Source organism: Canis lupus, chromosome 19 (genome assembly GCF_003254725.2).
Source record: "Canis lupus dingo isolate Sandy chromosome 19, ASM325472v2, whole genome shotgun sequence".
In the NCBI taxonomy this organism is placed as follows: domain Eukaryota; kingdom Metazoa; phylum Chordata; class Mammalia; order Carnivora; family Canidae; genus Canis; species Canis lupus.
This window is the reverse complement of record NC_064261.1, coordinates 41,285,607-41,297,436: the sequence shown is the minus strand read 5'-3', so window position 1 is coordinate 41,297,436 and position 11,830 is coordinate 41,285,607. Positions and strand designations below refer to the sequence as shown.

Genomic DNA, 11,830 nt, shown 5'->3' with positions numbered 1-11,830 from the left:
AGAAGAAAATTACAGAAATTAAGTGTAGTCTTGGTGTAAGGATAAATATTAGAGTCCAAAATTTACCAATGCTTATACAGTCAATAGATAGATGCCAAGATAATGAGAAAAGAACGCTTTTCAACAAATGTGATTTGACAAACTGGTTATTCATGCAAAAAAAAAATGACACATATGAAAATATAAACACATAATGGTTACATATGACAAAGGACTTTTGTCCAACATATATAAACAACTACTGTAAATCAACTATAAGAAAATTAATCCATTTTAAAATGAGAAGTCTGGAACAGACAGTTTACAAAATATAAGAATAGCTAATTAGCACATGATAGGATCTTCAACCTTATTAGTCATCAAGAAAATGCACACTGAAATCATGACACTCCATTTTGCACAGACTGCAAAAGGGTAAAATTAAGTTTACAATGTCAAACATAGAAGTTATGAAGCAACTGGATCTCTCAAACACTGATTTGAGTGTAATATTGTTCCATTACTCAGGAAAACAGGTTAGTAATTTCTTAAATACCAACATAAAGAACCAGAAATTTCACTCCTGTTCACCAAAGAAAGATGAAAATATCCACAAAAAATTGTAAAAGAATGTTTATTTCAGCCATATTCACGATAGCCTCAAACTGGAAAATACTCAGATAGCCATCAGCTGGTAAACGGAAAAAGACCTTTTGGGAAAATTTACACAATGAATGATTTTCAGCAATAACAAGGAGTGAATCACAGATACACTCAACAATATAGATGGATTTTTAAAAAAATCATATTGAACAAAAGCCAAACACTAGGATATATATTGTAAATTTTTAAAAAGATTTTGAGAGAGCAAAAGAGAATGCACATAGAGGGAAAAAGAGAGAAACAGACTCCCCACTGAACAGAGAGCCTACAAGGGGCTCAATCCCAGGATCCTGAGATTATGTCCTGAGCTGAAGGCAGACACCTAACTGGAACCACCCAGGTACCGCTGCTGTACAAGTTCTTAAATGAAGCTCTAGAAAAGACAAAAGTAAGCTATGGTGATAGGGTAGCATAAATCCTCTCAGTGGCTGTTTTCTGTGTCAAGAGTGGGGAGTAACAGGGCAGGTCATTGTTTCAAAATGAGTACAAGGAAACCTTCTGGGTTAATGGAAATATTCTGTATCTTGATTAGAGTGGTAAGTACATTGGCTTATTAATTTCTTCAAGCTTAACTCTACACTTAAAATATGCATTGTATTATATGTAAAGTACCTCATTATATGCCAAAATTTAATACATTTTTGGCCTTTGAAAAACAAAACTACTTAAAAATTAAACCCCAGAAACTAAAACTAAGACACCAGTGATAGAGGAAGTCATGGTTTAAAAAGCATTGAATTTACTTACATGTAGGATTAAATGGTTGTGGAAATTATGGTGTAGAATATAAATTTTAAAAATATGGTCATGAAATATTAACCTACACAATGGGGTCAGGAGTAGGGAGAGAAAGTTTTAAGCACATTCATTTTATCAGCTTTTATTATGTAAATTGTTCTAATCATTATAAACTTTTACTATGGATTTCAACTAGATGCTTATACATGTAAAACGTTTTTTGGTTGAGTTTTTTTAAATAACTTCTATACATATATAAAAGTGTCATCACAGAGGAAAAAGGGAACAATTTCAGAAGGGCATGCTGGTTCCAAAAGCTTGTACTCATCAATAACATGCATCCTTTCTGCTAAAAATTTATTGGTTAAAACAAGCTCTAGATAAGACTGAAGTTAATAAATTGGGGTATGTAATCCTCCCATAAGGAAGAATAGAAAATATTTTGTGTAATAATCTAATAGAGACTCCATTCTTCCTCTTTTTTAAGATTTTATTTATGTATTAGAGAGAGAGAGAGAGAGCAGCAAAGGGATAGAGATAAGCAGACTCCATGCTGAGCATGGAGCTGAATGCAGGGCTTGATCTTATGACCCTAAGATGATGACCTGAGCCAAAATCAAGAGTCAGACAGTCAACCAACCAAGCTACATAGGTGCCTCATTCTTCTTCTTGTTGTTTTCTTTAAGAACAAAACAAAACACAAAACCTTCTCTATTAGATAAGTATTTAAATATTGCTATAGATATAAATTCATTCTGATTTTAGTTAATAGATCCCAGTATCCTTTCACTGTATGTCCAGTATATCTTAGACAAGAATTCTCCCAAGTGTCTAGCTGATGTTTAAAGATATATAAAGATTTGAGCATTGTCCTTCATTATGCTATGAAAATATTATCTTTAGTTAACATGTATTACTACACTACCAAAAGTTTTGGATAGCTATTGAAACCTAATTCAAAGGAGAATTTCTTAAGTTTAAAATATGTTAGGAAAAAAATAACTTTAGGAAGAAAGAAAGAAAATTAGGCCTGTCAGCTTAGTAAGATTACTATTGACATCTGCTGGATAGAAAATTAAGCAAAAACTATAGTCACCTTGTGAGAACTGTTGTTCTGATTGACATGTGTTATACTAAAAGAAAAAAAAAAATCCAGAGCTGGCTATTAATTTATTTTTGGCTATCCAATTATACTCGAAAGTCATTCTTTTATGACATTATAGTGGCTATGAAACTATTTCACAGTAATTTCATCAAAACATGTGACCAATCCCTCTGTCCATATATATTAAGCATCCTTATGTACTGGTTGTTGTGATACACATGGGAAATAATATCCAACAGCTTCTAATATTAAGGATATTCATTGTACCAGGAACTATATTAGCTGCTTACGTATAATGTTAAACATTATCAAGAATGTTGAAGGCTTGGAGATTTTACTCTTCTTGCAAACTAGCAAGTTAGCCTGCCACAGCTTCATTGGTGCAGGGTAGACTACATAAGAACCCTGGTTCAGAAATGACTATCACTTGTAGTGGTAGCAAAAGTATCTGCATTTATGTTTGCACTGGGTATCCAAGTCCCAATTTCTACTCGTCTATGTGAGGAAAAACAGCGCTTGTACCTGCTGTGGGTTGTGTTAGAGGAGAAAAACTTTGTGATTAGGACCCTAATATTTCATAATATGTCTGTCCTTTGCTCAGGAGGGAAATGTTATATTTGAGAACGAGCATGTTTGCTCTTTGCTTTGAGTGGAAACACTAGGCTCTGTCTTTCAAGGCTATTCTCTGTATAAACATCCTTACGAAGATAGCTAGAGAATAGGCTAGTAACTGCCTTCTTTATGAGACCTGCAAAAACATGAGAGATCCCTGGAGAACCCTCTACCAACAATATCTGCCCCTTTTTGATACTGTGTCAGCTCCTGGTGAATTTCTCCAGGTGTATGCCCACCGTTATTACTTTGAACTATGTAGGCTGGAACCAAGTTCATGAATTTGTTTCAAAAATTATTTAAGACTGTCATCACCAAGACTTAAAGTAGCAGGAGGAGGCCAATCTGCAGTATCAACTATGCCCTCCAGCTGGACTTATCTAGCTGAATAAATTCCATAAACTATCAGGGTCTACCATAGAATCCTAAGTAACTTTCTTAAATTTCTGAATTAATCTTTTTACTTGGTCTAAAACCTTTAATCTGGGTATAATAAAGTGTAACCTTGATGATACAGACTTAATCTTGTCCCACGTAGGGGTAATTTGATCATATATCAGAACTCTGGCCATTGAGTTGTTGGTTATCTGAATGCTAAGATAATATTAGTGATCAAGTCAGCTAAGTTAAGGATAAATTTCATATTACCTTTTCAAATTGGAAAACTCTCATTGTAGAAATAACTGCCCATAGGATGTGCATAAATGATGAGAACTTTATCTCTGTAAGAATCTCCTCTGAGTAACTAAGGGTGATCAAATTTTAGGGAGATCTCCACAGGTGTATGAGGGCTACATTATCTACTGGTAGTGTTCTCTGAAATACTCAAATATCTGCTAAGGTCAAGTCATCATGTTGTCAGGAAGAAGTCAAAATAATGCCTGGGTTACACATGAGCAAATGTGCATGGTACCTTGGAATAAAGCGGTGTTTATAATTGTTGGTGCCCCCAAAGTAGGACCTACATTTGTCAGGGCTACAGCTTGACTGGACTTCTACTTGGCCTACTATCTGGCTAGTGAATCTTAGGGTCTCCAATTCTGTTAATTTAGTCAAGTCCTTATTTGAGAGGAATTGCTTGAGGGAAGTCAATCCAACCTGTCCTGTTTGTCTATGCTATAAGTTGCATGGAATTAGTCTGCCTCATGGAACTGATACAGTGAGGGTAGGGAAAACATCCAGATGTGTTGGCTGATATTTTGCATGGGTGGTACAGGAGCTGCTTTTTTCCAATCAGCTTTTCAGTAATGTTAAGGGAGATGACAATCAAATTATAGTTACAAGTACTTCATGAGGGATGATACAACAAGTAGCCTTTTCAATATAGAGTTCTTATAACATTTTTGGAATGCGAAATCAGAGAACATTCCTTTGTGAAACAGGCTCCAGGGGTGATTTTGAGAAATATTATTAATGTACCTCCTTTCTGGTGTCAGAGGTGTTCCTCCTCTTGAAGCCAGAATGTTAGTTTTCTATCATCACACAATCAGTATGCCCCATTTCAGTATCAGTAATTTCACCTTTTTTATAATCTCACCTATTCAAACCTAGCCTTCTCATTTAGGAAGGTTAAGTATGAAAGAAAAAAAAGGTATTTTTATAAAACTTACAGAAACCTATTTCCTCACATTTATCCTGGGTGGGCTCCACAGCAGAGGGACTTGGGAGATTATTATCCTATGACCTAGGACTATGTCAATCCAATAAGAGAGCCTGGGTGTGTGAACCAGAATTAAGCTCCTTTTCTTTATATGTCCCCTTTTAGCGGGGCTGCCATCCAAAGAGGGTCCCAGCCAAGCTGACCTAGGTTTTCCATTAGGGGAAAGTGAAAAGCTTTATGCCCAGGAATGGCAAGGGAGGAATTCTGAATTTTCAAAATAGGTCTGTATAACCTTCTACCCTTAGATCTTAATCATTACCCAAGAAGCAGCCACAATGAGATGGTCTCTTGTTGGGGACAGCTGCATTCAGTGACCAAACTGTCCTACTAGGATGTGTAGATCATGAGAAAGTAAGAAAAGGCAGTGTAAAAAATTGTCATTTCTTGAGGAGTCTGTTGCAACATACAATATCAGATATATGTGGGTGAAAGGAAATATGGAAATTTCACCCACAACCTTAATAAACAACTCTTTAAGTGCTTTTTATTAGGATGCCTGGGTGGCTCAGCAGTTGAGCATCTGCCTTCGGCCTAGGGCATGATCAAGTCCCATATCAGGCTCCCTGCATGGAGCCTGCTTCTTCCTCTGCCTATGTCTCTGCCTCTCTTTCTGTCTCTCATGAATAAATAAATAAAATTTATAAAAAATATTATAAAAACATAAGTGATTTTTATTATGAAACTCACCGATTAGGCTGCTAATGGTTTGGAAGGCCAAACACATGGGAAGGATCGTTTTTAAGAATCATAATTGTGGCCAGATATAGCTGAGCATATAGAAACATGATAAAGAAAAAGTATGTAGTGATAAATCACCATTATTGCCTTCATAAGGAGTCAAATTCTTGCTCTAGTCAACTTACAAGGTGTGGATAAAGAGCCCTCTCCTGTCTAGTATGGTCTTCCACACCATAAGATAAATGGTTCCACTTTTGGCATGGGTCGTGAATCTGGGAAATGGCAGAAGGAAACCTCTGTATCAGAAATAATCCTTTATATTGTTCAAACCTATGATGGTGAATGTCTTGCCCTATTTGGTGATGAATCCAGGCGATAATGGTGGCAATCTGAATAGTGCAAATTCAAGCAGTCGGTCTCATCAGAGAATGGACTCTGACCAAGGACATCTGTGTGAGTCCAGGATGGCTCTATTACTAGCCATGATTTGTTTCACTGTTTGTGGCCTCAGAGAAGATTACTTTAAATGGTTAGTCTGTAGTGTACCAAATGGTAGACTAAGCAGATAGGCCATTGCCAAGAGCCCCAAAGCCAGCAGAAGTAGAAGGTTCACCCGGAAAAATACTACCCACCAGCCAGAGTTATTACATACATTTTTGGTTCTTCAGAGCTGGTGCTGATGTTGAATAGCTGTAGCAGCCCAGTGAGCACCATTGGGTTTCAGCTTAGGTGTTCCATCAGTGTAGTTAGAGCACAACTGAGTTAGCAGATTTGTTTTAGATATTAGAGAAGACAAATATTTCCCCACATTGGGTTCCCGGCAAAGAGCCTGCTTCTCCCTCTACCTGTGTCTCTGCCTCTCTCCCTGTGTCTCATGAATAAATAAACAAAATCTTTAAAAATTTAAAAAAAAAACAGTGTAAGAGGTAATTAAGAATAATGGTCTTCTTGTCAGAAATAATAAAGTTCAGAAGGAAATGGACTGACATCTTTAAATTGCTGAAGGAAAAACAATTCTTTATCTAGAAAAACTATGTTTCAAAACAGAGGGCAAAATAAAAACATTTTATTTTTTAAAACATTTTTTAAAAGATTTTATTTATTTATTCACGAGAGACACGGAGACATAGGCAAAGGGAGAAGCAGGCTCTTGCGGGGAGCCTGATGCAAGACTCCATCCTAGGACGCTGGGATCATGTCCTGACCCAAAGGCAGATACTCAACCGCTGAGCCACCCAGGTGTCCCTAAAGACATTTTTAGATGAATAAAAAAATAGAGAATTTATCTCAAGCACCTTGAATTGTAAGATGTTAGAAAAAAATTCACACTAAAGGAAAAGGATACCAGCTTGAATCTCTAGAACAAACATTGTAATTTTATTTTCAAATTTTTATAACCTATTTAAAGCAAAACTTTATTGCTATATGATATGTATACAAAGCATATAGATATAAATGCTGATAATAGCACGAAAAGCAGAATGTTAAATGAAAATATTCTATTTTTACAAAGTTCCTATATTTCACACAAAATAATATTCTAAGCAGATTATGATAATTTAATGATTTCTATTATAATCTTTAGAGCAACCACTAAAGGAAATAATGCAGATAAGTATAGCAAAAAAAGGCCAAATGATGAGTCATAATATTAAATATAAACTTGTTTAACCCAAAAGTAGAAAGGAAACAATAAAAAAATACATGAGCTAAATAGAAAATAAGTATCAAATGGCAGATTTGATAATATAAAAGTAGACTATAGACTCCAACTAAAAGGCAGAAATGATCACACTGGATAAAAATCAAGATTCAACTATTCTCACTGAGATGCATTCTAAATATAAAGTTAGAGTAATCTGTACTTGACATTCTTGTAGACAATAGTCACACTATGTTAGGTAACTAAAACCTTTAATCAGTCTGCAAATATTTACAGATAAAAAATATGGAGACTGAGCTAGAGTCAGACTAAAATTTGTTATTGTTATCACAAGAGTACAGTCCTAAATCCTGAAGACAGAAAACTGAAAATCTGAAAAGCATTTTAAAAAGGAAAAACTGGAATCAGTGACAAATTGGATACAAAATGTGATAAAAGGGTGAAAAATAACTTTGAATTTATTACAAGAGTATTACATTTTATTGAGCAACCCTTTTTTATGAATTCAATGATTTTTAGTGGTTGCCATAAAGGAAGCAAATATACTCTTGTGTATCTTATTTCCACCCCACCCCCTCTATTTGGCCTCAATTAGTGACCAATGGGTTCCAGAATAGAAAGCCACCATCCAGAGCCTTGAATTATGGAAAATGGTAGAACCCAATTAATTCATGAGAGAAATTGAGTTTCTACCAATTTTTTCAGGAAGTTTATTCTCTATTCCTCAGCTAAATTTCCTCTTCTGATACTATCAAAATACTCAGCTGTCATTTTCTCTTCCCTAATCTTATTAATTCTTATATGTGATCCTATATGTAATGGAAAAAGTTATCTTGCTGAGGGAGTAAAACTCCAGATACATGACTTAGTTATAATACAAAGAACCCACAGTGTCTTTGCCATCACCACTCAGTATGTAGAGATGGGCATGATACCATGTTTTGAGAATCCAGAGTAAATTCCACACATAAATCACATTCAGTCTCAGTATCTCTAACTTACAAATTAATGTTATGTACAATTAAAACTGCTTTGGTTTTTCCATGAGGTGAAAATGTTCATCCTAAAATCGCTCTAGGAATCTCCCTGGAGCGCTGGATTGATTGGAGAGCACATTGTGCTCCTTACCTCTCGGCGCCCCACCCCGCCCTCCTCAAGTCTCACCAGGATGTTTTTCGGAACAGATTTTCTTCTAATGTCAAAGATGTCACTATGTTTAGATTAGCTTTATATGCTCATATCAGAATAAGAAATAGCCTTGTGGGGATAATACCCCTGTAAAGGAGACATTAATAATCCAAATAAATCCCAACTGTCCTGAGGAGATAAGATATGAAGAAATGAGTAGGAGGCTAAATGTAAGTTGAAAAAGAGATGTCAAGTACACAAAAGACTATTCTACGGAGGAAACCACCTACTATTCTCTATCTGAATACACAGTTTTAGATGTTGATGTACTGATTTACTAAAGCAAACACTGCAAGGTTGATAAGAATTACTATGTTTTCTAAAAGTACATATTCTCCGTCTCAGGACATACATCGCATTATAAAGTCAGTTGAGCAAGCATCATGTAAAGTAGTTCTACAATTGTCTTTCCTTCCCAATCTTGCTGAGATGTCCTCAGGTAAAGCAAAGAGATTTCACATTTAGTGGTAAGTATAAAATATTTAGGAAAGGAAATTTATTTCTAGGGAGTTAAAAAGTACAGTCGGATAAAATACTTATTTTTGAAATAGTTTTGATTTTTGTTTCTTGGGCTATATTGTTCTTCCTTTGGGTAGCATGTACAAGGACAGAATTAAGCCCCATTAGGACTGTATCATACACATATAACTGCTTAGCTGGCTAATCCACTCAGGGCACCAGAATCTTGAGTCTAATTTTATAAGGTGGTTTCCATTCATCCCATAACAAAATATGGAGGGTTCTTTAATTGGGAAATATTATCTCTCTTTTGTCCTCTCCTATAAGAACTACATAAAATTCCATCTACAAACATATAACGAGCTGTAAAGTAATTCAGTGGCTCTTGGCCTATTTGCAGTTCTAATTATCATGGAACTGATAATAATCTCTAAGCATGTAATAAGGGACTAGTCCCGCTGTTCTCTGAATTCTCTTGTTTGGGTGTGCTCTGATGTCTACTTCTTTGTTTGGGTCCTAATTATTTATTTCTCCCTTTGCTCATGGGACACCCATTGGCAATTGATTTCCATAGAAGCTGCATTTTACTCCTACAGGTTCTGTGCAATGCTAGCATCCTAGTTTTCATATTATCAAATATAGCTGTGGGCTTTTGAAGCCTCTACTCTTTACCTCAGGGATGTGGCTGTGCTCTCTGTCACCCATGTCCTCTCTGTGACATCAGTATTATCTTGGGTGCTATTGAGATGCAAGGGCATTTCAAAACCTCTTCAGTGGAAAAAGTCATTTTCTGCCTGGAGATTTTATAGAAGTTGTGCTGCAATCTAACATGAGCCAATGTAGGGTTATTCACAAGAGGTTCTTTCTTGGTTGATAGTGGGAAGTCTCCAGTAGCTTAGAGGGGTTTGGGAGCTATAGGTATCCCCCTTATAGTCTTACCACCACAAGCAGCAAGTGACAATGAAAAATTCTTCCATGTAGGATCAAGCTATATTAGCATGCATGCACAAAAACCATGGAATTTGTTCAGTAATACTGATTCAGTTCAGGTCTCTGACCATTTCATTGTTCTAACATCACTGTATATGATTATTTGAGATGGATGTGACCTCATTCTAAAGCAGCAATGACTTAATGTTTTGCTTGGGACAAATGTCAAAATTCTTAGGTAGTTGTGATGGTTAATTTTATCTAATAGCTTGATTGGACTTTGGAGTGCCCAGATACTTGTTGATACATTATCCTCACTGTTTCTGTGAGGGTTTTTCTGGATGAATTTAACCGTTAAATGGATAGAGTAAAGCAGATTGTTTTTCCTAATGTAGGTGGGCTTTTGTTGTTGTTGTTGTTGTTAAAGCAGCATTATATATCATATTATTTGGGGGGGGCTACAGTATACTTTATTGATGGTACATGACAAGGTAGGGCTCCCCAAGCCCCTCCCCTTCCTCGGGGTCTGGGATATAAATTGAAGGTCAGGAGATTCTCAGTGTGTTGGGGGATTAAATTGGGGCAGGGACTCCCCAGCAGCTGAGGGCCTCTCTCTTCCTCTTGTTCTTGCTGTGGCTGGTAGTCCAGGAGGCTCTTACTCCTTGGAGTCCATGTGGACTATGAGGTCCACCACCCAGTTGCTGTGGCCGAATTCATTGTCATACTAGGAAATGAGCTTGACGAAGTAGTCATTGAGGGCAATGCCAGCCTCGATGTCGAAGGTGGAAGAGTAGGTGTCACTGTTGAAGTCGCAGGAGACAACCTGGTCCTCAGTGTAGCCCAGGATGCCCTTGAGGGGGCCCTCTAATGCCTGCTTCACCACCTTCTTGATGTCGTCATGTTTGGCAGCTTTCTCCAGGTGGCAGGTCAGATCCACAACTGACACGTTGGGGTGGGGACTCGGAAGGCCATTCCAGTGAGCTTCCCATTCAGTTCAGGGATGACCTTGCCCACAGCCTTGGTGGCACCAGTGGAAGCAGGGATGATGTTCTGGGCAGCCCCTCGGCCATCATGCACAGCTTCCCAGAGGGGCCATCCATGGTCTTTGGGGTGGCAGTGATGGCATGGACAGTGGTCATGAGGCCCTCCACAATGCCGAAGTGGTCATGGATGACTTTGGCTAGAGGAGCCAAGCAGTTGGTGGTGCAGGAGGCATTGCTGGCAATCTTGAGGCAGTTGTCATACTTCTTGGGGTTCACACCTATCACAAACATGGGGGCATCAGCAGAAGGAGCAGAGATGATGACCCTCTTGGCCCCGCCTTTCAAGTGAGCCCCAGCCTTCTCCATGGTGGTAAAGACCCTAGTGGACTCCACAACATACTCAGCACAAGCATCACCCCATTTGATGTTGGCAAGATCTCACTCCTGGAAGATGGAGATGGGCTTCCCATTGATGACAAGTTTCCTGTTCTCAGCCTTGACCATGTCATGGGATTTGCCATTGGTAGAATCATACTGGAACATATACACCATGTAGTTGAGGTCAATGAAGGGGTCATTGATGGTGACAATATCCACTTTGCCAGAGTTAAAAGCAGCCTTGATGACCAAGCACCCAATATGGCCAAATCCATTTACTCTGACCTTCACCATTGTGTCTTGGGGACACGACTGGCACTGCACTAGAAGATGCGGCTGTCTGTTGAACGGGGAGGAACAGAGAGTCTATATGTTGTATTCTTATAATAAGGTAACATAGGGAAAAATAAAATGCTAAAAAATCATAAAAAAATACTTCTGCAGTATTGTACTATATTTATCAAAAAACAATTAGTATAAGTCAGCCTGTGCAGTTCCAACTGGTGGTGTTCAAGGATCAGTTCTAGTTGAGAACAGTATGTACCAGACATTGGCAACAAAGTCCAAGGCATACCATCCCTACCTTCAGCTAATTCGGAGTCAAATAGGACACAGATTCTGAACAGTTACAAGGGAATTGATTACTCTGAAAAAGGAAGTATAGGATGATATGGGAACATATAAACACAGACCTAATTAATTATATGGGGAGGGGATAAGCCCAGATCCAGCACTTGCCCTCCCAATCAGTTGAAGGCCTGAATAGAGCAAACAAACTGACCTTTCCCCAGATA

At 37.6% G+C, this 11,830-nt stretch overlaps 1 pseudogene; it reads right to left on the bottom strand.

Moving 5' to 3' along the window:
- Positions 1–10,131: 10,131 nt before the first annotated feature.
- LOC125753024 (glyceraldehyde-3-phosphate dehydrogenase-like) lies at positions 10,132–11,353 on the bottom strand (annotated as a pseudogene).
- Positions 11,354–11,830: the final 477 nt, after the last annotated feature.